General features: G+C 43.8%; 1 protein-coding gene across 2 annotated transcripts in view; it reads left to right on the top strand.

Annotated features, from left to right (window-relative positions):
- LOC126194536 (serine/arginine repetitive matrix protein 1) overlaps nt 1–27,826 on the top strand; it is a 368,411-nt gene that overhangs the window by 320,125 nt on the left and 20,460 nt on the right. The window lies entirely within an intron of this gene.

Genomic DNA, 27,826 nt, shown 5'->3' with positions numbered 1-27,826 from the left:
GGTGTCGAATAGCGAACCTTTTGCTCAGTACACTGCCTTCTTAACCGCAAAGCCACAAACAACGTTCCTTCGCGAGAGAGCAGTGACGCGGAGAAACGGCGGGTTAACAGCCTTGCAAAACGTACAAGGTCAGACATCGTACCGGGCCAACGTAGCCCGCCAACTGCACCTGTGGCTGCAGCTGTAGCTAGAGCTCGCTGGAGTCCGGTTTTAAATGGCGCCTGCGTGGGTGGCAGCCTGGATCAGCTACGGCGGCATATCTGCCACTGTGCTGCGAGGTTGATCAGCTTCACGGCAAGACGTTTCCTGAAGCCGCTTCTACGTTCTGGGCCTTGCCGTTAGTCACTTTCCTCCTGTGCTCTTTTTACTTTCCTGTAATTCATGTACCACAAGATGAGCCATGCGGCCTAAGGATATTCGACTACCTCCCTTATGAATTAAATGAACGGTGTCCCGTTTATCGTGGCGATGCTACATGAATTTTTCTTCAGAAGAAATATGAAAACAGTGTCAATCAAACGTTCTTTAGCTATCAGAGGGACATTAACCAGCATTATCGTCCTTCTTATGACATTGTTCGATACGAAGATATGAACAGCAAATTTTTAAATAGCACCCTACATTTTTTTATTCGGTAATCCACTTCATCATGATCTGTTCAAAAACGTATCACAGTGTACCATTCATTAAATATGCCGGCCGAAGTGGCCGTGCGGTTAAAGGCGCTGCAGTCTGGAACCGCAAGACCGCTACGGTCGCAGGTTCGAATCCTGCCTCGGGCATGGATGTTTGTGATGTCCTTAGGTTAGTTAGGTTTAACTAGTTCTAAGTTCTAGGGGACTAATAACCTCAGCAGTTGAGTCCCATAGTGCTCAGAGCCATTAAATATGACGTTACAAAAAGACCTAACAAAAAACTGACTTTGAGGCTTCTCACACACTGCAGGTGGTACCCGGGGTAGCTTAACTCGTCCCACTTGTTGGAGTTGACAGGGACAAATAGGAACAAAAGGTAAATGCATTTCGACATTCAATCAAATGTCTTCAGTTTAGAGATCATGCGAGTGCAATGTACACTGAGGAAGAGGAGGTAAAACATTATCGTAGTTACAGATCTGGTAACTTACTTTCTCCGAAGATAAGCAGCATCTCTACCTTCTCCTCTGGGCCTTGTGGCCGAGCGGTTCTAGGCGCTTCAATCCTGAACCGCGCTGCTGCTACGGTCGCAGGTTCGAATCCTGCTTCGGGCATGGATGTGTGTGATGTCCTTAGGTTAGTTAGGTTTAATTAGTTCTAAGTCTAGGGGACTGATGACCTTAGATGTTAAGTCCCATAGTGCTTAGAGCCATTTGAACTATTTCTAGCTTCTCTTCGGTAGTGCACATCGTACTCACACAAGTCCTCAACTGAAGACGGTCGACTGAATTATTAGTGTGCGTTTGCCCTGTCTTTCCATTTGTTTACTATCAACTCCAGCGAGTGGACGAGTTAGGTTACCCCGGGTGTATTGCTGGAAAAGTAAAGCCAAAGACAGTTGTGTGTTACGTTTTTAATAGCTTCACGTTTACGAGAACGACACAATGTGAAACGTTTTTGAACGCATCTTAGGAGAGAAAGTGGATTACCGAATAAAAATACGGGGTGCTATTTAAAAAAGACGAGTTGCTCTTCGTAACGAAGAAGGTTACAAGAAAGGCAGTCATGCTAGATAATGCCCTCTTGTAACTAAACAACTTTTTTTATTTTGCTTTCGAACAAAAAGCTATTCAGAATGATCAAGATAAACTGAACATAAATCTTATTTTTGCGACAACTCCATCTCTTGCATAGATAAAGTCTGTAAGCAGAGCCAGTTACTATCTTTAAACGTAGTCCTATATTAAATTTAATGTAAAACCCAATCGTAAAAGGGTTAGCTTACTGCACTTTCACTGAAGAAGCTTGTTATATTTGTAAAGCAATTGAAACGTTCCACATCTCCACACCATAACGACATATTACAAATTTGATCAATTAAACATGATACTTACTAAACTAAACTAATTTATTTCTTGACTCTTTCACGTCCTCTGTTTTCTACATCTTTCCTATGCGCTCCTGACTTCGAACCAATGTTTTCCACGTACTCATACCATCATATAATTTTCTAGAAATCTTCGTTCTCTCTCAAAAATTGCAAGCTCCTATAGATGATATATACATACACTCCTGGAAATTGAAATAAGAACACCGTGAATTCATTGTCCCAGGAAGGGGAAACTTTATTGACACATTCCTGGGGTCAGATACATCACATGATCACACTGACAGAACCACAGGCACATAGACACAGGCAACAGAGCATGCACAATGTCGGCACTAGTATAGTGTATATCCACCTTTCGCAGCAATGCAGGCTGCTATTCTCCTATGGAGACGATCGTAGAGATGCTGGATGTAGTCCTGTGGAACGGCTTGCCATGCCATTTCCACCTGGCGCCTCAGTTGGACCAGCGTTCGTGCTGGACGTGCAGACCGCGTGAGACGACGCTTCATCCAGTCCCAAACATGCTCAATGGGGGACAGATCCGGAGATCCTGCTGGCCAGGGTAGTTGACTTACACCTTCTAGAGCACGTTGGGTGGCACGGGATACATGCGGACGTGCATTGTCCTGTTGGAACAGCAAGTTCCCTTGCCGGTCTAGGAATGGTAGAACGATGGGTTCGATGACGGTTTGGATGTACCGTGCACTATTCAGTGTCCCCTCGACGATCACCAGTGGTGTACGGCCAGTGTAGGAGATCGCTCCCCACACCATGATGCCGGGTGTTGGCCCTGTGTGCCTCGGTCGTATGCAGTCCTGATTGTGGCGCTCACCTACACGGCGCCAAACACGCATACGACCATCATTGGCACCAAGGCAGAAGCGACTCTCATCGCTGAAGACGACACGTCTCCATTCGTCCCTCCATTCACGCCTGTCGCGTCACCACTGGAGGCGGGCTGCACGATGTTGGGGCGTGAGCGGAAGACGGCCTAACGGTGTGCTGAACCGTAGCCCAGCTTCATGGAGACGGTTGCGAATGGTCCTCGCCGATACCCCAGGAGCAACAGTGTCCCTAATTTGCTGGGAAGTGGCGGTGCGGTCCCCTACGGCACTGCGTAGGATCCTACGGTCTTGGCGTGCATCCGTGCGTCGCTGCGGTCCGGTCCCAGGTCGACGGGCACGTGCACCTTCCGCCGACCACTGGCGACAACATCGATGTACTGTGGAGACCTCACGCCCCACGTGTTGAGCAATTCGGCGGTACGTCCACCCGGCCTCCCGCATGCCCACTATACGCCCTCGCTCAAAGTCCGTCAACTGCACATACGGTTCACGTCCACGCTGTCGCGGCATGCTACCAGTGTTAAAGACTGCGATGGAGCTCCGTATGCCACGGCAAACTGGCTGACACTGACGGCGGCGGTGCACAAATGCTGCGCAGCTAGCGCCATTCGACGGCCAACACCGCGGTTCCTGGTGTGTCCGCTGTGCCGTGCGTGTGATCATTGCTTGTACAGCCCTCTCGCAGTGTCCGGAGCAAGTATGGTGGGTCTGACACACCGGTGTCAATGTGTTCTTTTTTCCATTTCCAGGAGTGTAGATAGAATATAGGTAGATAACTAGGTAAATATACTTTGAATAGATGCGCTAATTTTCCTTCCACAGATTTAAATGAAAAAAATGTAAGGTATCTACATCAGTTGGTTCCACTAAAAAATTACTCGTCATTGGAGTAACAGTTGGCCACCAATAAATCGTGTACCCTACTCTCTAGTTGTACTTTTACTACTAATAAACTTTTTATTATAGCTGATAAGTTATTGAAAATTTGTGTTCCCGGATAGTGAACACATTTCTGAACCAAATGTTTCAACAAATGAAGCAAGATGTCGCTGTTTTTCCAAAGTCTTAATAATCTGTGAAGAGTTCTTAGTGTTTGGCTGAGAGGACAAAGGGAGGCAATGGATGCTGATGTTCACCTTTACTTTCTGTTTGAATCAGAAGGTTATGAGTTAGTGAAACGTCGAAAGCAAAGTTTTAAATGTGGGAAGAGGACAGAGAAAAGAGGGATTTGGGAAACTCGCTCAGCATTAGACTACGTAGATATGTATAAATCGTAAGTTCCTTTCGCAAACGTCGGGTAGCAAGAACGACTGTTAGTATTCAACCGTATTGACCCGTGTTTTCTAATTTTACAGTTGTGGTCATTTTGAGAGATATATGTGAGAGGAAGCAATGTCTTTCTGAGCTCTGCTACGATTGTACGTTCTCAGAATTTTAACAGCACTTCTCTCCGTGACGCACAGCTCCTGTCTTGTAGCGCCTATGACTTGAGTGACACCACCCGTTGACGAAAAGCGCTGCTCTTCTTCGGATAATCTCTATTTCCTCTATTAATCCTAAGAATCTCAGACTCAAGAATCTGTCGAACAAGATTTGTGTGTGCTACCTCTTTCGTGGGTAGATCGGCTGTGGAGAGAATTGAGTGTCCATAGACTGGTTTCTTGTAAAGGTAGCTCCAGGTATTGCCTGCTCCAGAACTTCCCAAACTTTTCCTCATAGCAACCCGCTTCAAATAGATACAGTTTCACGAGACATCCTTTCACTGATATTAGTAAAAGAGATTCTACTGTAACATGAAATTTTAAAGGAATATTAATTTTCATATTTCATTTCCAAGTACAGTATAATTACAGATTAAATATCCTTTCACAGATACAAAACTTCTCATTACTACTGTTTTATGAATTCAGTGACTCACGTAGGCTTGACGAGCGTTACAAAGCTATCTTATATCACCTCGAATATAGGACAAATTCACACCCATTTGCTCATCCTTTCTCATACTTCCTAGTTTAACTTTATTTATGTTAAACATACTAGAAAAGGCACTTTCACACGAATATGTTGTACAAAACTGCAGCAAAACTATGATTGTTCTTTTACGTACGTGAGGATGGTCTTGCTAAAAATCAGAAGGGGCATAAATTTGGTTGTTGGTACTTAAGTTTTAAAGTACGGTTCTTCACGTCTGCCTCCTCTTCAACGTGTTGAAGTCCACAAGTACTGGAAAGCGCGAACGGATTTCTCATTCAGCCAGACTGATTTATCTCTAGTGTTGGGAAATATCTGTTCAGTCTTTCAGCAGCACTAAATGGTCTTTTATCAATGGTTGAATTTTTCTATTAAATGCAATTTTAGATTTCATGGAAATATTTCAAAATTGCTTTGTTTTATTTTTCTAAACCATACCTCGACTTTATCTCTTAAGGTTGACGTTTTGTCAGTGGCGGTAATGAAATTCGCACTCTGACCTTGTAGACTAGCATTTGTATTGTTGAGTGATTCAAATAAATCAGAAAGAAAAGTTAGCTTTGTGCTCCACAACCCGTCTTCTAATGTGTCCACAAACTCGGTTTTGTTTTCTTGCTCAAATAATTGCAGCATTGCATCCTTAAGTTCATATTCAGTACTAAGTATTCTCCGTCTCGATAGCCAGCGGATTTTTGTATGAAGGAGGAGGTGACAATGCTGTGTCCTAGCTCGTCACATACACTCCTGGAAATGGAAAAAAGAACACATTGACACCGGTGTGTCAGACCCACCATACTTGCTCCGGACACTGCGAGATGGCTGTACAAGCAATGATCACACGCACGGCACAGCGGACACACCAGGAACCGCGGTGTTGGCCGTCGAATGGCGCTAGCTGCGCAGCATTTGTGCACCGCCGCCGTCAGTGTCAGCCAGTTTGCCGTGGCATACGGAGCTCCATCGCAGGCTTTAACACTGGTAGCATGCCGCGACAGCGTGGACGTGAACCGTATGTGCAGTTGACGGACTTTGAGCGAGGGCGTATAGTGGGCATGCGGGAGGCCGGGTGGACGTACCGCCGAATTGCTCAACACGTGGGGCGTGAGGTCTCCACAGTACATCGATGTTGTCGCCAGTGGTCGGCGGAAGGTGCACGTGCCCGTCGACCTGGGACCGGACCGCAGCGACGCACGGATGCACGCCAAGACCGTAGGATCCTACGCAGTGCCGTAGGGGACCGCACCGCCACTTCCCAGCAAATTAGGGACACTGTTGCTCCTGGGGTATCGGCGAGGACCATTCGCAACCGTCTCCATGAAGCTGGGCTACGGTCCAGCACACCGTGAGGCCGTCTTCCGCTCACGCCCCAACATCGTGCAGCCCGCCTCCAGTGGTGTCGCGACAGGCGTGAATGGAGGGACGAATGGAGACGTGTCGTCTTCAGCGATGAGAGTCGCTTCTGCCTTGGTGCCAATGATGGTCGTATGCGTGTTTGGCGCCGTGCAGGTGAGCGCCACAATCAGGACTGCATACGACCGAGGCACACAGGGCCAACACCCGGCATCATGGTGTGGGGAGCGATCTCCTACACTGGCCGTACACCACTGGTGATCGTCGAGGGGACACGGAATAGTGCACGGTACATCCAAACCGTCATCGAACCCATCGTTCTATCATTCCTAGACCGGCAAGGGAACTTGCTGTTCCAACAGGACAATGCACGTCCGCATGTATCCCGTGCCACCCAACGTGCTCTAGAAGGTGTAAGTCAACTACCCTGGCCAGCAAGATCTCCGGATCTGTCCCCCATTGAGCATGTTTGGGACTGGATGAAGCGTCGTCTCACGCGGTCTGCACGTCCAGCACGAACGCTGGTCCAACTGAGGCGCCAGGTGGAAATGGCATGGCAAGCCGTTCCACAGGACTACATCCAGCATCTCTACGATCGTCTCCATGGGAGAATAGCAGCCTGCATTGCTGCGAAAGGTGGATATACACTGTACTAGTGCCGACATTGTGCATGCTCTGTTGCCTGTGTCTATGTGCCTGTGGTTCTGTCAGTGTGATCATGTGATGTATCTGACCCCAGGAATGTGTCAATAAAGTTTCCCCTTCCTGGGACAATGAATTCACGGTGTTCTTATTTCAATTTCCAGGAGTGTATTTGAGCTACAAGTTTTCTGTTGAGAAGCCTACTCTTAATGTAACTTGTCATTTTAACAGTCTTTTCCAAAACTGATTTCAAATCCTTTCCAGTGGTTTTTGTTACGAGCGCTTCTCTTTCTAAAAAAGCAGCGCGTAATAATCAAGAGAGACACATAGTGTCGTAGTTGGAGTTAACATGCACAAAATAGTGGAATTGAATATATCGATCACTCGTTCAATACCTGATCTGTGGTTACACTGAACGAAGAGAAGGATTTTTTGTATTATTTTATTACAAATTTTTCGTTTGTTTTACATGCTGCTAGTCCCGCGACATCTTTGCTACAGTTACTCGAGACTCCGGGGTGTCGGGACACGCAGTTTGATTCTGGCCTACACTCTCAGTAGTCGCAAAATAACCTCCTTTGTCAAGATGTCACCCACACAGTTTAAATCACAGGCGAAATCGCTAAACTTTACATTTGGCTTAAAAATATCAATTATCTGATATTCGTCAGCCATACTAGTCTCCTTCCGTGTCTTATAGCTACGGTACCCTTTACTTCCTTGCCTTGGCTTTCGCCTTACGCCCGTCATTTCCAATCTGTCTATCATCACGTTGAGTAGTTTTATCTTTTTGTCCTTGGCCTCCAAAGCTCTGAAGCTTTCGAAGAAAAAGGAAGGTTACGGTTTCACATCTTGTCAGCTCAGAGACAATTAGAACTGAAGCGCTATACCTGGTGTAGCAGCTTAAGGGACGGAATAAAACGTGGCCTCGTTAAGGAAACTATCCCAGCATTCACCAAAGGTGATTTAGAGAAACCGCAGAAGGCCAAACAGCTATCTGGTCACCGCTCGTCTCGAGAAGAAACGAATAAATACAAAATTGTTAAGGTTTTCGTGGCCACTTGTTGACAAACTGCCTATCGGCTTCTGACTCGGGTTCTTCGGCCGACGTTCATCTAATGATTTTTCTGACGTTTCGCCAGCACGAGTGAATGGCATTGTCAAAGCTTCACCCTCCATTGCCGGTTCACCACCGGCTTTGACAATGCCAGCCACTCGTGCTGGCGAAACGTCAGAAAAATCATTAGAGGAACGTCGGCCGAAGAACCCGAGACAGAAGTCAATTGGCAGTTTGTCAAACGAATAAATGTTAAGTCATTGCAGATGAATAGCAGCAGCCAGAACTCCACTGATGAACTTGAACGAGCTTTGTAGGAGGCAGCAGCTAAGTAAACCAAGCGCACTGCTGTCACATGATGGACGTCAGTAGGTAGATGTTTTATGTTAGAACACGGGCGAAATGATACGGTGACGACAGTGTCTTTTATCGTCACTGACCAAAGCAAAAGCTTCCTCTCGTAGACAGAAGATACGTACACGACGTGTAGGAGATCTCCTGTACCTCTCACAGTCAGTTTTTAAAACTCCTTTTTTTCTCTCCGGTCAGTTTTTGTGTCCCTTCTGCGCCTGTGCCCTTGGCAGGGGCCTGTCTGTCTCGCCAGGCCCTCGGTGCGGCCCTGAAAGAGACAGCTGGACACAGAAGGTAGGGACACGTGGCGAGGAAACACCGTGACGCACGCAGGACTTTGCCGCAAGATCGTAATTGGCGCTAAGCAGTAAGGAGCTGCTGTATACACATACTACTTTTACTCTGCGCCGTGTGCGAGCAGTATATCGCGTGAATAATTCATGTGGGGACTGCATGTCTCCAACATCAATTGAGGGGACATTGTATGTCCTATGCCGCCATTGTTAAATTATCGAATTTTGTGACCCATTATCTTGGAAACTTTTTAAGACACCGACTTACAATTTTCCATAATTAATTGACTGCACATTTCTAGACACAGTGAAATAGAATTATTAGTAAAATTGTATTGTGGGGCATGTTATCTAGTTTTTTTTCAAACACTCAATTTTTTGACGGAGTTTTGTAATTAAATGAACATAAAAACGAAGCAACTCAGGATATTTTAATTATTCTAGTTCCATATGTATTGAATCTAACACTTGGCATGCTGTGAAAATTTCATGTCTCTACCATCAGTACTTTTTTAGAAAATGGGTCATTTGTTGCAAAAAATTTTGTTCAGAGATATTGAGGTTTAAAACCTTTTTTATTACAAATTCTTATACAGACTTACATTTCTGCGTCTTTTACGCACTAGGATTGCCCTGGCCCATAGTCTGTGTCTTCTTCAGTGTCACAACAGCCCAGTACTTGCCTCCTTTTCTTCCTCGCTTCTTGTGTCATTTGCTGAGCAGGTAACTCTGCTTCACGTACACGAAACTCATCCAGTTCCCCCAGTTCTTTAGCTGTGTTCTGTCCAAATCTTACCCCTAACGTCTCCAGAACCTGAAGTCTTTCATAGTTCCCACTATTAAAAGTCATTACAGCATCAGACACTGCTAACTTTAGAGTCATTAAGCCAACAAATACCTTTTTAGGCACACGGCACCACACAACATTATTGAAGGATTCATTCACGTTCTGGGTCTTCCCATGTAAACACTTCTTTAGTAGCTCAGGATTTGCCAAATCTCTGTAAATAGGTTTGATTGCCTCCATTACTGCCAAGGGAAGAGAATGTTCATGTGTAAATTCATGCAGGGTGCCAGAAAATTCAGCTTGCCTATATTTACACCAAGTGTTTGGTGCAGCATGACATGGCTCTTCATCGGTTGATATTCGATGAAAGAAAGTGCCCCCCACAGCTCTTTTCATCTTCTCTAAATTGTCACAGTCATCTCTAATGGCCTTCCCATAATATTCTTGTAATTTAATTTATTTACATACAAAAAGCAATAGAAGTTAGCTTACTACAAAAATAGCCGATAATCACACTAATTTCAACGAAAACTAGTATCAGAAACAAAGGACTGATTTGTTTATTCGTAATGCCAACTTCTGAGACATAGCAGTAGGCACAACACAAAGAAATTCACAGCCTTCTAGACTGTGTAGTTCCCAAGATATGACTGCTCAACTGTGGCAGTATATGCGTAGCCGCGAAATCTGACAGTCACACGTCAACATTCAAAATAATATTTGAAGTTCTCACAATTGTCTGATTTTAATGTACTATATACGAAAATGTTCAGGAAAGTCCAAAATATATTATGGAGTAGAAAAAAGAAAATTCAAATATCAACGAATTTTTTCGTGCAATGCCCCCTTAATCTGACCTACTTACCTTTCTTACAAAGTGTTCAGTTCGATTGCAAAATTAAACTGTCATCTGAGCTGAATGGAGAAATTAGTTTTACTTTACAAAGAATTATTATACTGTTCCTATGAGTTGGCATTAAAGATAATTTAATACCAAGGCATGCTCAAAAGTGATATTTACATTTTTTTTTTTGTGAAAACGCTTAAAGCTTTTTATTAACCTTCTACATCTTTATTCTTCATGTCTACATATTTATTTCTCAACACAACATACGTCACTCTGGCGATGAACACATTTCTCCTAGCGATACCGTCACTGTAGAATGTTTGACTTTATTGATGGAGTCACATCTTCACCTCTGCTTGCAACGCTTCATCACTATCGAAGTGAAGTCCTCAAAGATGTTCTTTAAGTTTTGGAAACAGATTGAAATCGGATGGGACAAAATCGGGATTATATGGAAGATGAACGGAGACAGGGAACCCAAGGCCTCCATTGTTGCAGCGTTCGTGTGTGGTCTTGCATTGTGATGGTGAAGGAGAGGGCAAAAAAAGCTTTGCACCACCCCTTTGTTTCGAAATTCATGGCACAGAAAACAAAAATTGGCTCGGAGACACGCATTCATTTGCAGTGTGGCCACATCGCCAAATCAAAAAGACGAGCATTTTTGTAACGATAAAATCGCCCATTTGCTATGGGGGTTTTCTCCCAGCGTTCCAGAACAACGTCAATACGCGGTGGAACATCCCGCTGCTCCGACGCCGTCTTGAATCTGTTGTGGCATTCCATCGACGAGAACATCAAGCGAGACCTGCTCCAAATGACGATTCTGTGTAAGTCACGCAGATAGATCGTCATTGTCGACATCCAAAAACAGCTCGTTTTAATCGAGCCCACACACGCTCGACTGGGTTCATGTCCAGGAAACGGTGAGACCATTCCATTTTGGTGACCCTAGCATGAGAACTGCACGATGACGATGCGTGTTGTCATCCATAAGGATGATGTCACCAAAATGTGGCGATACGTTCCCACTACTGGTTGCAGAATCTCGTCCCTGTACTGTAGAGCAGTGAAATTATCCTCAACAAGCACGAGAGATGTACGGTGGCCCCCTGTAATGACAACCCAGAACATCCCTGCTCCACCACCTTGTTTCACACGTGAGACACAGCGTCGGAGACGTTCTGTACTACCAGATTTTCTCCAAAAAAGTTGTCTGCGATTATCAGAGAACAAATAGATCTAAGTTTCGCCCATAAGCAACACCCGATGGCAATCATGAGGCGTCCATTCTGCATGATTTCTTGCTCATCTGTAATGGAGTCCTCGGTGTTGTGGTGTCCGACGTGGTGCTCCCTGTGATCATCTTGAATAGAGATTTACATCGTGCAATCGTCTCCTAACAGTTTGATGCGATACATTACGTCCAGTAACCTCTTACAACACCGAATTCAGTTCTGGAGCACACAGCCCACTGTACTTCTGACTCAAAAGTCATAGATATCCATCATCCTGTACACGCGTCGAACGTGGACGGCCTGAGCGGTGTAAATCCGTCAGTTGGAACCAATTCCATGTTCACACCAAACCAGATTGACTCCAGTGCACACAACGAGATTCTCTCCTGGTTGACAAGCCTAGTGCACACATCGAGCTTCTCCCCTGGTTGAAAAGCCTTCTTTTCGTAACGTGATGGACCATTTCCCTTCATGGCATGATGGCTGTACCACAGACGTCTCTTATGTGTCCCTACTGGTGCTTTACTTTCAACTGAAATGCTACAGTCCATTCGCTGGGGTCGTTCCACCCGTAAGTATGGCTTGTGATAACTGCGTGTGTGTTTACAAACATCAACGGGTGACCTTCCGATCGGTACAGGACGTCATGTCGGGGTGATGCAAAACTTTCGTTGATGTGTATATAATTAGCAGTGTGTCCAGTGCGTTTACATACTCGTAAAAAAAGCTGACGTAAAACACGTAAAACACAGAGTCGCTATCAACCTTTGCTTTCAATATTGTTTCGAAGACTATCTTCACTGTATATACGAGGGGCGTTTGAAAAGTCCGTGCAAACTCCGAGAGATGGCACCACCGGCGCATACCGAGGTTATGTTTAATTAGTAGCATCTTTGGAAAGAACGCACACCAAGTTTCAGCCATATTGGTCTATTTCTTTGTGTTTGGCATTTGTGTGAATCAAGGAAGCCGAGTGATTGACAAAAAATTGACGAAGAAGAATTTCGTGTGGAGATTAAACATTACTTTATGAAAGGCAAAACGCCTCAGGAGACTAAACAGAAGCTTGATAAACATTACGGCGTCTTGCACTTTCGTTTAGAACGGTTTATAAGTGGTTTCAAAATTTTCGGAGTGGCCATATGGACACAAGTGATGCTGAACGTTCTGGACGCCCTGTGGAAGTTACGACTCCAGAAATCACTGATAAAATCCATGATATGGTGATGGATGACAGAAGAGTTAAGGTACGTGAGATTGCTATGGGCATTTAGAATGAACGGGTACATAATATTTTGCATAAACATTTGGACATTAGAAAGCTATCTGCAAGATGAGTTCCACTATTGCTCACGCTTGACCAAAAACGGAATCGTGTGAAGTGTTACAAGGATGGTTTGCAGCTGTTCAGGAAGAATCCGCAGGAGTTAAAGCGTGGTTTCGTCGCCGTGGAAGAAACATGGATACATTACTATACTCCTTGGACCAAACAACAATCTAGACAATGGGTTACCAAGGGAGAATCTGCACCAAAAAAAGCGAAGACCATTTCTTCGGTCGGAAAGTTTATGGTGACTGTCTTTTGGGATTCGCAAGGGATAATCATCGACTATCTGGAAAAGGGTAAAACTATTACAGGTGCATATTATTCATCGTTATTGGACCGTTTGAAAACCGAGCTGCAAGAAAAACGGCGGCGATTGGACCGCAAAAAAGTCCTTTTCCATCATGACAATGCACCAGCACACACCTCAGCAGTTGTGGTCGCAAAATTATTGGAAATAGGATTCCAACTCGTTTCACATCCCCCTTTTCTCCAGACTTGGCTCCCTCGGACTACTATTTGTTCCCCAATTTGAAGAAATGGCTGGCGGGACAAAGATTTTATTCAAACGAGAAGGTGATTACAGCAACTAGTAGCTATTTTGCAGACTTGGACAATTCCTATTATTCGGAAGGGGTCAACAAATTAGAACAGCGTTGGACGAAGTGTATAAAAGGAGACTATGTCGAAAAATAAAAAAGGTCTACCCCAAACACGTAAGTAGTTTTTATTTTTGCACAGACTTTTCAAACGTCCCTCGTATCAACAAATTTAAAGCATTTCAAATTCAGTTACATACAAAATTTTTGTGATCTCTAATTTGTTGTTCATTGAAGATACTCTTCGCACACGATATAGATCACAGAAATGTTATACGTATTTGAAATGGTTTATATTTGTTGATATGTTCAACGAAGATATTCTACTTTTTGCACGCAGTATTGAAAGCGAAGGATGGTAGCGACTGGAAGCAAGTGTATACCGGTGATACTCTGATTAGCCAGAACATTGTGACCACTGACCTGCTGTTGATTCAAACCCGTCCAGGCGATAGCGGTGTGTCCTGGAAAGGTATGACTGCCAGTCAGACACACACACGGTGCATGTACTATCAGTGAACGTGCTGTCTGTGTGTAGAATGGGGAAGGCGCGTGATCTATCTGAGTTTGACCGAGGGCAGATTGTGATGGACTGTAGGTTCGGCCCGAGCGTTTCGTAAATTGTACGACTTGTCGGATGTTCGAGGACTGCTGTGGTGTGTCTTCAGCACGTGGTGAAACCGAGGTTAAACCACGTCCAGACGTCGTCGGGTTGTTTGGCCACCCCTCATTTAAGATGTCGGACGTAGTAGGATGGACGGACCGGTAAAACAGGACAGGCGGCGAACTGTGACGCAACTAACATCAGACTTTAATGCTGGGGAGAGTGTAAGTGTGTCTGTACACAAAGTGCACCGAACACTTATAACGATGGCCCACAGCCGACGACTCGTACATGTGCCAATGTTAACACAACGACATCGCCAACTACGACTGAAATGTGCACCTGACCATAGGCACTGGACATTGGCGCAGTAGCAGAGCGTTGCATGGGCTGATGATACCGATATCTTCTTCATCATGACGCTGGGAGGCGTGAATCCGTCGTTTTCCTGGGGAACAGCTCCTTGCCACCTGCACTGTGGGATGGAGAGAAGCTGGCGGCGGCTCCGTTATGATCTGGGGAACATTCACGTGGTCACCCATGGGTCCAGTGGAGCTCGTGCAAGGCACCATAACGGCCAAGAAGTATCATACACTGGTTGCAGGCCACATACACCCCTTCTTGACGAACATGTTTCCCGACGGCAGCGGCATTTTTCAACAAGATAATGCGTCGTGTCACAAGGCCAGGAGTGTGATGGAATGGTTCGAGGAACACAGTGGCGAATTCTAGTTGATGTGCTGGCCCCTCAACTCCCCACACTTGAACCGAATCGAGCACAACTAAGATGTGACTGACTGTGACGTCAGAGTTCATCGCCCCCTCCTTGGAATTTAAGGGAAATAGGCGACCTGTGTCTGCAGATGTGGTGCCAACCCCCTCCAGCGACCTAACAAGGCCTCAGTGCTTCCATTCTACGACGTGTCGCCACTTTTATCCGTCCCAAAGGTCATTTGCTAGGTGGTCATAATGTTCTGACTAATCAATGCAAATCATACAGTTTTTGTCTAAACGGCTACTTCCGTGAGCCATTGCGCCGTAACTCCAGAGTGAACAATTAATAATTCATGTTTTTAGAGTCCAGGTTCGCTTTAGCACTTACGAAGTTCATATAGTGTATTATTCCATCCCAGTATAACTCACAACAGGGTCTTTTGTGTTGTTTTGCTAAAAGATAACACCTGCTTAGTAAAACGGAAAGTCTTGTTTGCTTTTGTCAGGCCTCTCATAAATGAAGCTTTAAATCTGATAGTTATATTCAGGTATTTTTCGATATACTGATAACATCCTTGAACGATTAGATGATAGCTTGCAGAAGCCATTGAGCTTCGCTAAATTACAAGCCATCAGAACGATGCGTCTCCACTGGTCACAGATGCGTTAGTACTAGTACTAGAACTTGTTTGCAAAATTTAGTAACTTAGGGGCTAGTGGTTTTAAAAAATCTGCAGGAAAAGTATGTAAAAGTCGAGATGTGAAAAAAATAAATTTTCAATCATTATATAACCTTATAATAGATAATGAACAAAGTTGGTACACCGTTGCAGCTGTATTCAAAAGCACTTTTCTATTCTTTAAAACTGCTGTACCAGCTTCAGGCTGACAATAACAAAAATTCCAACACACTTCAGCACAATTCAACAAAGTCCTAATTGAAGAAGTCGCGGCCAGTCAGTGAGATGAAGGAGGAAGAAGTTCAAACACTGTCCAGAAAGGATCGGCTGGTGGTAATAATATAAGAATGGAAGTCACGCGGTTAAGTGTTTTCGTAACGTAAAGTCCGTGCATGCTCTGAGGCATCCCTTTTGTGCATCGCATGATCGCGACCTCCTGACGCACTATATTCTAACTTTTTGGTTACCTCTATCGACGTTTTCAGAAACCAACTTCGGAATTTTCTTGTACTTAACCATTTTTCAAGTAAATAGGCATTATATTTCGAATCGTTGACGGTCCCGTAAAGACGGGACATTTGGCATCCTCAAAGCTGGACGTGTCATGATATATTGCGACAAACGAGACATCTGGCAACACTATCGGAACTATCAAAGTTCGTAGGAATGAATCGTAAGTAGTGGGCAGCCTGGTGAACATTAAAGAGCTCATATAGCCTGTCGGTAATGTCAGGGTTGAACTCTGCCTGTCGACTTAATCGCAAAGGTCACAGTTTTTAAAGTACAAGAAATAACAAAACGTGGAACTAATCAACGCAATGTACAGAGCGGTCTCTGTAACGGGTCGCTCCTATGAGACAAACACATAGAAACTATGCCTTTATAATGAAAATTTGATAGTCCCGCCATCACTCTTTAAGTAGATAGTATTGTAAGAAGTTACGTACAGACTGTTCTGCATATAGTACCAGTAGAATGCAGATGAACAAACCCCTTAACATTGCCAAGCAGAAGATAGCTACTTCATTTCAAACTAACGTGGAACATGGACAGCGTTCGGTTTTTCAGCAGCAAAGGTTGGAGCCTACTGAAATTAATAGAATAGTCGACTTATGGATAGTTGATGTACGTTTGCCTGAACAACGGGGCTACTAGCGGAGTAGGAAGTTTTGATATGTTATGACCTAGTAGCTATTCATGCATTTCTACACCAGAAATACACTACTGGCCATTAAAATTGCTACACCAAAAAGAAATGCAGATGATAAACGGGTATTCATTGCACAAATATATTATACTAGAACTGACATGTGATTACATTTTCACGCAATTTGGGTGCATAGATCCTGAGAAAACAGTACCCAGAACAACCACCTCTGGCCGTAATAACGGCCTTGATACGCCTGGGCATTGAGTCAAATAGAGCTTGGATGGCGTGTACAGGTAAAGCTGCCCATGCAGCTTCAACACGATACCACATTTCAACACGATACCACAGTTCATCAAGAGCAGTGACTGGCGTATTGTGACGAGCCAGTTGCTCGGCCACCATTGACCAGACGTTTTCAATTGCTGAGAGATCTGGAGAATGTGCTGGCCAGGGCAGCAGTCGAACATTTTCTGTATCCAGAAACGTCCGTACAGGACCTGCAACATGCGTTAGTGCATTATCCTGCTGAAATGTAGGGTTTCGCAGGGATCGAATGAAGGGTAGAGCCACGGGTCGTAACACATCTGAAATGTAACGTCCACTGTTCAAAGTGCCGTCAGTGCGAACAAGAGGTGACCGAGACGTGTAAGCAATGACACCCCATACCATCACGCCGGGTGATACGCCAGTATGGCGATGACGAATACACGCTTCCAATGTGCGTTCACAGCGATGTCGCCAAACACGGATGCCACCCTCACGATGCTGTAAACAGAAGCTGGATTCATCCGAAAAAATGACGTTTTGCCATTCGTGCACCCAGGGTCGTCGTTCAGTACACCATCGCAGGCGCTCCTGTCTGTGATGCAGCATCAAGGGTAACCGTAGCCATGGTCTCCGAGCTGATAGTCCATGCTGCTGCAAACGTCGTCGAACTGTTCGTGCAGATGGTTGTTGTCTTGCAAACGTTCCCATCTGTTGACTCAGGGATTGAGACGTGGCTGCACGGTCCGTTACAGCCATGCGGATAAGATGCCTGTCCTCTCGACTGCTAGTGATACGAGGCCGTTGGGGTCCAGCACGGCGTTCCGTATTACCCTCCTGAACCCACCGATTCCATATTCTGCCAACAGTCATTGGATCTCGATCAATGCGAGCAGCAGTGTCGCGATACGATAAACCGCAATCGCGATGGGCTACAATCCGACCTTTATCAAAGTCGGAAACGTGATGGTACGCATTTCTCCCCCATACACGAGGCATCACAACTACGTTTTACCAGGCAACGCCGGTCAACTGCTGTCTGTCGGTGTATGAGAAATCGGTTGGAAACTTTCCTCATGTCAGCACGTTGTAGGTGTCGCCACCGGCGCCAACCTTGTGTGAATGCTCTGAAAAGCTAACCATTTGCATATCACAGCATCTTCTTCCTGTCGGTTAAATTTCACGTCTATAGCACATCATCTTCGTGGTGTAGCAATTTTAATGGCCAGCAGTGTATTAGAATGCTACGTAGTCGCCTCTAGAGTTGCTGTAAATGTAATTATAGTGTTCTAGATTGCCCTGAAGTGAAACAACCTCCTAGCGATCGTTGACAACAACTTAGGACCTACTTTTAACTAGGGCGTTTCCATATCGATATCTTTTATCTCATTTTGTTATTTTTGTGCTTCATCATTATCATTATTAACAGCAAAAAAATTACATTAAGATGATCATCACGGGAAATTAACTTCTTAAAGAAAGGTTGAGGTCAGTGCATCGCTAGGACAACTGCGAAGTAACAACAGAAAGTAACGCCCCATCCGTAAGAAGAGGAATCGCCAGTGCGTTCTTTGAACCAAAGAATTCCTTAGCCATCTTGTAGTGGTCTGTTCGTGCTGCTTCTCGCACTGGACCTCGTGGGGTCGCGAACGCCTGCGGTTTTGCGGTCGGCCCGTCACAAACTGGAATACTGCGGCTGGATCAGCCCACGCCTGATGTCACCGCTGCAGCGTTGAAATTTGCGTCCACGGGCCGCATAGAAAGCGGAAAGCGTCCAATGTGACGCGGCTGACTAGAAAGGGACACCGCATTGCAAACTGTTGGACAAAAGCACATATCAACACACCAGCGAATCAAATAGCTGCCGGCCGCGGTGGCCGTGCGGTTCTAGGCGCTTCAGTCCAGAACCACGGGACTGCTACGGTCGCAGGTTCGAATCCTGCCTCGGGCATGGATGTGTGTGATGTCCTTAGGTTAGTTAGGTTTAAGTAGTTCTATGTTCTAGGGGACTGATGACCTAAGATGTTAAGTCCCATAGTGCTCACAAGGGAACCTCCCCATCGCACCCTCTCAGATTTAGATATAAGTTGGCACACTGGATAGGCCTTGAAAAACTGAACACAGATCAATCGAGGAAACAGGAAGAAGTTGTGTGGAACTACGAAAAAATAAGCAAAATATACGAACTGAGTAGTCGATGCGTAAGATAGGCAACATCAAGGCTAACCTGAGCTCAGGAGCGCCGTGGTCCCGTGGTTAGCGTGAGCAGCTGTGGAACGAGTGGTCCTTGATTCAAGCCTTCCCTCCAGTGAAAAGTTTAATTTCTTTATTTTCGCAAAGTTATGATCTGTCCGTTCGTTCATTGACGTCTCTGTTCACTGTAATAAGTTTAGAGTCTGTGTTTTGCGACCGCACCGCAAAACCGTGCTATTAGTAGACGAAAGCACGTGCCTCTCCAATGGGAACCGAAAACATTTGATCGCAAGGTCATAGGTCAACCGATTCTTCCACAGGAAAACGCGTCTGATATATTCTATACGACACTGGTGACGGCATGTGCGTCACATGACAGGAATATGTTGTCGACCCACCTAACTTGTACACTTGGCGAATGGGTAAAAAGATTCTTCTACCTTGCCCGATTTAGGTTTTCTTGTGGATATGATAATCACTCCCAAAAAATGATGAAAACATAAGAGTTTGTCACATAAACTGCAACAAATGAATGCAACAGTTTCACAGTCGCAGTTTTCCCTGTGCTCTGTCAAAACATGTTTCTAACGTTCTTAAATTTTTCCGTGTGTAGACCGTCAAATCCTGCATATGTCCAAGCAAATCTGAACATGTCCTGAAATTTTGGAGAGCGAAGTTGATTGTGTGTGAGTGCCTGAATTTTGATAATTGTCTGAAAATAAAAAATTAAACTTTTCACTCGAGGGAAGACTTGAACCAATGACCTTTCGTTCCGCAGCTGCTCACGCTAACCACGGGACCACGGCGCTCGTGAGTTCATATTAGCCTTGATGTTGCCTATGTTGCGCATGGACTACTCAGTTTGTATATTTTGCTTATTTTTTCGTAGTTCCACACAACTTCTTCCTGTTTTCTCGATTGATCTGTGTTCAGTTTTTCAAGGCCTATCCACTGTGCCAACGTATAACAAAATCTGAGGGGTGTGCGATGGGGAGGTTCCCTTGTCAGAGCCATTCAAATAGCTGACGCTCTGGCGAAGAGAGTAATTTACAAAGGCATGGAAGAAGACATATTGGATAGTCTCACAGGCGACAAGAAGAGCGTGTGATACGTTAGCATTAACGATGGCAACAAGACCTCGGTACCGCGAGCTCAGGTGCAGACGGTTTTTAGGCATTATATCCCGTATAACGTTTAATCACGATCGATTCGAACATCATTCTCTGTGCGGCTGGCGTAAAGAAGACCAAAACCACATTTTCTTCGACTGTATGGACATGTCAACAGCGTTATTAAGAAACATCAGCTGCTTGAAACATCAGTTACTTTGCTGGAATATTGTTGCGCGGTGTGGGATCCTTACCAGGTAGGATTTACGGAGGACATCGAAAAAGTGCAAAGAAGGGCAGCTCGTTGCCTGTTATCGCGCAACAGGGGTGAGAGTGTCACTGATATGATACGCGAGTCGGGGTAGCAGTCACTGAAACAAAGGCAGTTTTCTTTGCGGCGAGATCTATTTACGAAATTTCAATCGCCAGCTTTCTCTTTCGAACGCGAAAATATTTTGTTGAGATCCACCTACGTAGCGAGAAATGATCATCATAATAAAATAAGAGAAATTAGGGCTCGAACGGAAAGATTTAAGTGTTCCTTTTCCTCACGCACCATTCGAGAGTGGAATGGTAGAGAAGTAGTATGAAAATGGTTCCATGAACCCTCTGCCAGGCACTTAAGTGTGAAATTGCGGAGTAACCAAGTAGAGGTAGACTATTAGCATCAAAAGACATTTTAGTATACAGAGTGTTTCGAGACAAATAGTAAATATTTCGGGAGGGAGTTGGTGGAACCACCAGTTTTTCCATTATTCTGTAAATAATTCGTGTCAGTATTTTCCATCCATGACTTATTAAACTAACCGTTCTGCAATATTCAGAATTGTCAGCATCTGCCTTTTTCGCAGCCGAAATTCTTGCATTCTTCTTGGAGTATGGGGCTATTATGTACTGACTAGTAACGTTAATGTGACCACTTGACAAGAGGCTAAGTAACCATCTTTTGCAACGCCGACCGCTGCGAGAAGTGCAGGAAGAGAGTCAGTGAGGTTCTCGAAGGTGATGATGATGAAGTCCCATACTCCGAGGAGCGTAGGGGACGATGCGGGAGACCCGCACTGCCGTACTTGGCAAGGTCCTAGCGGAGGTGGTTTGTCATTGCCTTCCTCCGACCGTAATGGGGATGAATGATGATGATGCAGACGACACAACAACAGCCAGTCAGTTGTTGTTGTCAGCCATCTTGACCTTTGACGAAAAATATGATGACAGTGTAATACCCCTTTCTAGCGCCACGTCAAAGATCTTAGTCAAATATATTTGACGAATATTTGATCAAATTTTTGACAAAGAAATGTGATAGCTTAAAACTGGCCTTAACGGTATGCTTTAATCACGACGGCGCGCGAACGATTTTCAAACTTAGTCGTTCCGGAAATCCTTCCAACCTAGGCCTGAGAGCCAATGGTCACGGTCTTTTGGACGTCAGATAAATCGCCCCGTTTCCGCATATCAACAACGAGTGTAGTGTCCCCCCCCCCCCCCGTCACGCTTGTATAACCCTCCACTGCTAGTGCTGCCACCTGCCTTCTGTGAGTGATTATTGCACTTTGAGGTCGAACATAATAGCTGTAGCATTAACGTGACTGGATCATGTATGTTGCATACCAGCAGGAATAGTTTTGTCGTGGCTTACTCTTCCAAGGATCTTAATAAATCTGAGGAAATGCTCTATAGTGCCGGTCGACAGCAAGAGTAAAACGCATCAAAATCGCAGCAGAATTGCTTTACACGTTAATAATAATAAAATAAATCTGCAGCTATTATTTGGATATTAATAGGGGCTCCGTTAAGAACCTATATTCATACATCATGAAAGCTACAGATAAGCCATTCTTATATAGTTATCAGCTCGTTAATCAATATATATATAGGCAAGTGCGTACGCGCGAAAACATACTTTATTCCATGACCACCCATTGCCACCCACTCGCGATTGTAGTGGTAGATAGCCCTTGGTCCCTCCTGTTATAGTTAGGGAGTCTGGTAGGGGTGGCTGGAAAAGGGTGTGTGTGAGTGGCAAAAATCGTTTTCTCGCACATTTGTGGTTATGAAAAGCGTCTAAAATGTTTTGAGTGACGTTTCATGTGTCAGCGAGAAACGGAGAAGTATTATTTTATTCATGGCTGTAGCCGGCCGAAGTGGCCGTGCGGTTCTAGGCGCTGCAGTCCGGAACCGCGAGACCGCTACGGTCGCAGGTTCGAATCCTGTCTCGGGCATGGATGTGTGTGATGTCCTTAGGTTAGTTAGGTTTAACTGGTTCTAAGTTCTAGGGGACTAATGACCACAGAAGTTGAGTCCCATAGTGCTCAGAGCCATTTTATTCATGGCTGTAATTTTCTACAACTATAATATTATTTTTTCAGGGTAAATTTTAGTCATCAGTTGCAAATAAATTTTATTCTGCTCTACCAGTTTCGACAAATTAATCTGTCATATTCGGAAGCCTACAAAACTTGCGCTCAATAAACTTCGTGTTGCCAACCACGGCCTTTTTTTAAAAATAAGTAATGAGACTCTGGTTCAAAAGGGCTCTGAGCACTATGGGACTTAACATCTGAGGTCATCAGTCCCTTAGAACTACTTAAACTTAACTAACCCAAGGACATCACAGACATCCATGTCCGAGGCAGGATTCGAGCCTGCGACCATAGCAGTCGCGCGGTTCCGGACTGAAGCGCCTAGAACCGCTCGGTCACAACGGCCGGCCTGAGACTCTGGTGCCGTAATTGATGCTATATCTAGAGATGTTAGAAAATACTGCAAACTGTGTGTTCGCTTTATTGGACTAGCACTTGTAAGCTTGAAGGCAACAGTCATAAACACATCCGTCGTTAATTTTGTCGCCTGCTGTCGCTAAGCTGTCAAATTTGATGAAATTTGTCACAATGTAAAGACACAGTCCAAAAACGACAAGTAAACATGCACATACCCGTTACGGCAGAGAGTCCTCTAGTAACGACAGAAACCTCGTTTATTTTGTCAGACCACAGTTAGCTTAAGAGCGAAATGCTACGCGGTATATAAGAAGCATATTATACATCATATTCTAAGGTAAGTCAAGAACACAATACTTTCTCCGACATATACTTCGCATAATGAACATGACAGTAATATATGGCAAATTCGAGCTTAAACATAGGGCTTGTGATCGTCATTCTTGCCTCGCAACATCCGTGAAAGGAACAAGATGGTGCAAAATATTACTGGTACATAGCGTAGCTTCCGCCTACTAGCGTATGCATTACATGTATAGAGCAACAAACGTGAATATACACAGTTCTAGCGCAGCGAATCCTTGAAGCGCTCTTGAGTCATTATGAACACAGAGTCTATAAAGAGCTCTTGTTGAGCAACACTTGGCTCCCTGGAAAGCGCACTCGGTCAGTGGAACAGCCACACAGGAGGGCCTCTGACCGCTTCTGCGGAGCCGTTGCGGCCTACGCAACATCCCCACCCTTCCAAGTAGACGCCGGACCATAACAAAAGCATACACTTTTACTGCTACCCAAATGCCTACCTCCATGAGAGCTTGCAATAGAGGATCCTGGGAATTTTTCCTCTTATATTCGACTCACAAAATATGGCGTCCTGTTGACATAATTATTGATACAAGCACACATTTAATGTTTTCAACCAAGAAGGATGAGGATACATGGCACTTTTAGACATATTATGCAGGATCAATCTACATTTGCATTAGGGATGGAGAAAAATAGACCAGTTAAAACCGATATCGGTATTTTAGTTCTGAATGACAGGTATTTTCGGTGTTTGATCTCAGTTATAACAGGAGTTTTTTAGTTTTTATTTACAACCGAGTAAAAAATCAAATACCAATTATACACAGCAACAGTGCTAAAATTTTTCGTTTTTAAAGAAACCTTTTTTAAAGGAGGAGTAATTTTTGTTCGTAAAATCTTCATTGGTTTGACATATTGGCTTCTTATAGAAGAAGGGAAAAGCGATCAGTGCTGTTTTAATAACAATGCCGACAGTAAGGAGCAACAAATACATGGCATAAGAATTGATGTAGCATTGCACAGACGATAATGTCCGTGTTGCCGAGTGTCGTTGTTCTAACGTATACGTGCACGTGCAGTGTGCAACACGGACCTAGTGCAGTGCAAGGTATGCCCGCACCTGGTCAATACGGTGGTTTCTCACTGTTGTAATCCAAAATGGCATAAACAATAGTCTGAAATATTTTTATGAAGTAACGTAGGAACAAAGTACTATGTTTCATTTGCTTTAAAAGATTAAAATTTGTCTGCCATTTCTATGAAATAATAAAAGAAAAAGTAAATTATGGTAGCAGTAATAAATTAAAAACAACAATTCATTCTTAGTATACAATAAAAATAGGAAGTGGCTGATCTGCTGTCTGTGTCTACATAATATGCCTTTATTCGCTTATAGCTCTTGAAAACGGACAAATCAACACGAAAAGCAGTGTTTTTCAACCGTAGTTTTCACCCATTAACACTGAGTATTTGTAATGCCCAAACAGTGGCACGATTCTCGATTACAACATGGTTTTTAAGCAGTTTAAAAAAATTAGAATCAGCAAGAGAATACTGGTGATTTTTTGAAACATTCGACCACTTTTCGAGAAGCAGCGGATTATGGGCGTAGAAAGCTTTATTTGCGTATTCAATTTAATAATTTGATTCTGTGTATCTTAAAACTGAATGAGTCAAAACTGTTCAATCTGTGTTTGATTTGTACGTTTATTACAGGAAATAATATGAATGAAAAACCGACAATTGGTTGTTTGAGAAACCGGTTTTTCGAGCCGTTTTAAGTTAGGTTAAATTGGCGTGGAAAAAACCCTTATTACTGCAATCGGTTGTTCAGCGATAACCTCCATCCGTGATCTGCATCCGTAATTAAATACCTCAGTCCGTGCTATAATTAGTCTATTTTTTCTTCGCAGCAGTAGCCTATTATGAACGAAAATTCCGGGTGGCCAGGAAACATTTTGAAAATCCGCTTTTATTCCCTTTTAATGTAAGGACAGGCCTACCTAGCGTTTCCCAACGACCACCAATGCGACGACTTCCACTGTAACAACTACTGGTTATAATAAAATTAACACTAAGTTTTATTTACATATTTACGAACGAACTGATAGACTTTGCGTTTGAGCGTTTTTCACTCGACAATCTTTATTCTTCCTGAATTTTTTGATGACATTGCCGTACCGTGTGTGTCGCCTTTTTAAGTATTCGCACTGCTAGTTTTCCAATTGAGGTACAAGCAAGAGCTGGTAAACGATCCTGCATTATGCTATCTCTCAAATGTATTTTAATGCATTGAAGACAAGAAAAACTCCTTTCAACTGAAGCACCTGTTGCAGGATTTGTAGCACTTGGACAAAATATTTTGAAAGCTTTTAGAAAAATTGGGTCCATTTTATTGTTAGTGATTCTTTTGGGTGTCTCACAAATTGACAGAGTGAAGTGTTTCCTTGCGCTTGGAAGAAAATACAGTCTCCAGTTCTGTATGCAACTGTTAGTGACTGAAGGATGTACCATTCGTTTGTTTGATTGCACGCTATCTACGGGGAAATACTACGCATAATTGGCGAAGTAAGTAGTATCGCTTAACTTAAGGAACAGCAGTTTATCACGATATGAAAACGTTGTTTCCAGATGTATTACAATATTAACCAATACCTTGAAGTACACCTTTTTGTATCACTGGATTGCCAATATATTCACATCCATCTTTTCAGGTCCGTTCATGCAAGTCTTAGGTTGTGAATTAGTCAAGTGTTTCATGGAATTTAAAAAGCCGTTCAGTTTATCTTCATCTTCAGTACACCCTTATAATGAAAATTCAAGAATTCCATCACTTCTTAGTGTAGGAAGTGTTGTAAAATATTACCTACCGACTTGCTCAGCATATGGCATCAGCGGAGAGTAGATGAACAGACACTGAGTTTATTAACATAAAGATGAGTTTTTTTTACATTAAAATAGTTACTTCATTTCAGACTAATGCGGAAAAGGAAAGAATTCAGTTTTTCAGCTGTGAAGGATGAAGCCTACTGAAATTCATAGAATAATCAAATTATTGTATGATGATATGTATGACATGTGCTTAGTTCACATGGAACATCTGGAAAAAAAAAATGACAGAATCTACTTGTACACCAAATAAAATTAAGGGTATTATTGTACAGCTGTAATGGAACAGTGGTTATACACGGAAGCACCAAAGAAACTGGTATAGGCATGCGTATTCAAATACAGAGACATGAAAACAGGCAGAATACGGCGCTGCAGTTGGCAACCTCTATATAAGGCAACAAGTGTCTTGCACAGTTGTTGGATCTGTTACTGCTGCTACAATGACAGGTTATCAAGATTTAAGTGAGTCTGAACGTGGTGTTACAGTCTGCGCACGAGCGATGGGACACAGCATCTCTGAGGTAGTGATGAAGTGGGAAGAGAAAGATCCTGCAAGAACAAGACTGGCAATGACTGAAGAGAATCGTTCAGTGTGCCAGAAGTGCAACCCTTCCGCAAATTGCTGCAGATTTCAACTCTGCGCCATCAACAAGTGACAGCGTACAAATAATTCAGTGAAACATCATCGAATGGGCTTTTGGAGCCGAAGGCCCACTCCTGTACCCTTGATGATTTCGCAACACAAAGCTTTATGCTTCGCCTCGGCCCGTCAACAGCGACATTGGACTGTTGATGATTGGGAACATATTGCCTGGTCAGACGAGTCGCATTTCAAATTGTATCGAGCAGATGGACGTGTACTTGTATGGAGACAACCTTATGAATCCATGGACCCTGCATGTCAGTAGGGGACTGTCCAAGCTGGTGGAGGCTCTGTAGTGGTGTGGGGCATGTACAGTTGGAGTGATATGGGATCCCTGTTACGTCTAGATTCGACTCTGACAGGTGAGATGTATGTAAGCATCCTGTCTGATCACTTGACATCCATTGTGCAATCTGACAAACTTGGGCAATTCCAGCAGGACAATGCGGCACCGCACACATTCAGGATTGCTAGAATGGCTCCAGGAACATTGTTCTGAGTTTAAGTATTCCACTGGACACAAAACTCCCATACATGAACACTATTGAACATATCTGGAATGCCTTGCAATGTGCTGTTCAGAAGAGATCTCCACCCCCTCGTACCTTAAGGATTTATGGACAGCCCTGCAGGATTCATGATGTGAATTCTCTCCAGCACTACTTCAGACGTTTGTCGAGTCCATGCCACATTGTGTTGCGGCACTTCTGCATGCTCGTAGGGGCCCTACACGATATCAGGCAGGGGTACCAGTTACTTCGGCTCTTCAGTGTATAATTGTATATGAAAAGCACAAAATCTACTGTAGGACACCCACAATTATATGCTTTTCATTTATAATTATGAAGTAGTCCTACCAAGCAGTGATGAAAGAATCAAATAACATGCTTATATATTTTTTTCAAACTATTGGTTTCTGCGGCAACTTAAACAAATGTACACTTTGTGACTTTGGAACACAAGAAGTCCATTAGATTATTTTTTTAAAAAATACTGTAGAATTTGCAACTTTCATGGTCACATTTGGTGAACCTGACAGTTTTATCAGTTTCAAATCTTCTGAGCCACCATCAGAACTAAACATCAAGAAAAGACAAAAGGTGAACTGTTGTTATTATAAATTTTTCTCTTTATCTGCCACTTTTTAATATTTTTAAAAGTTTCAATATTTAATAGTAATTTCACATTTTAGTCTTCTCTGGATTTTAAGTTCTGATGATGACTC

This window comes from Schistocerca nitens, chromosome 1 (assembly GCF_023898315.1).
Source record: "Schistocerca nitens isolate TAMUIC-IGC-003100 chromosome 1, iqSchNite1.1, whole genome shotgun sequence".
NCBI classification, from domain to species: Eukaryota; Metazoa; Arthropoda; class Insecta; order Orthoptera; family Acrididae; genus Schistocerca; species Schistocerca nitens.
The sequence above is the reverse complement of the archived record's forward strand: the minus strand, read 5'-3'. Positions and strand labels throughout refer to the sequence as shown.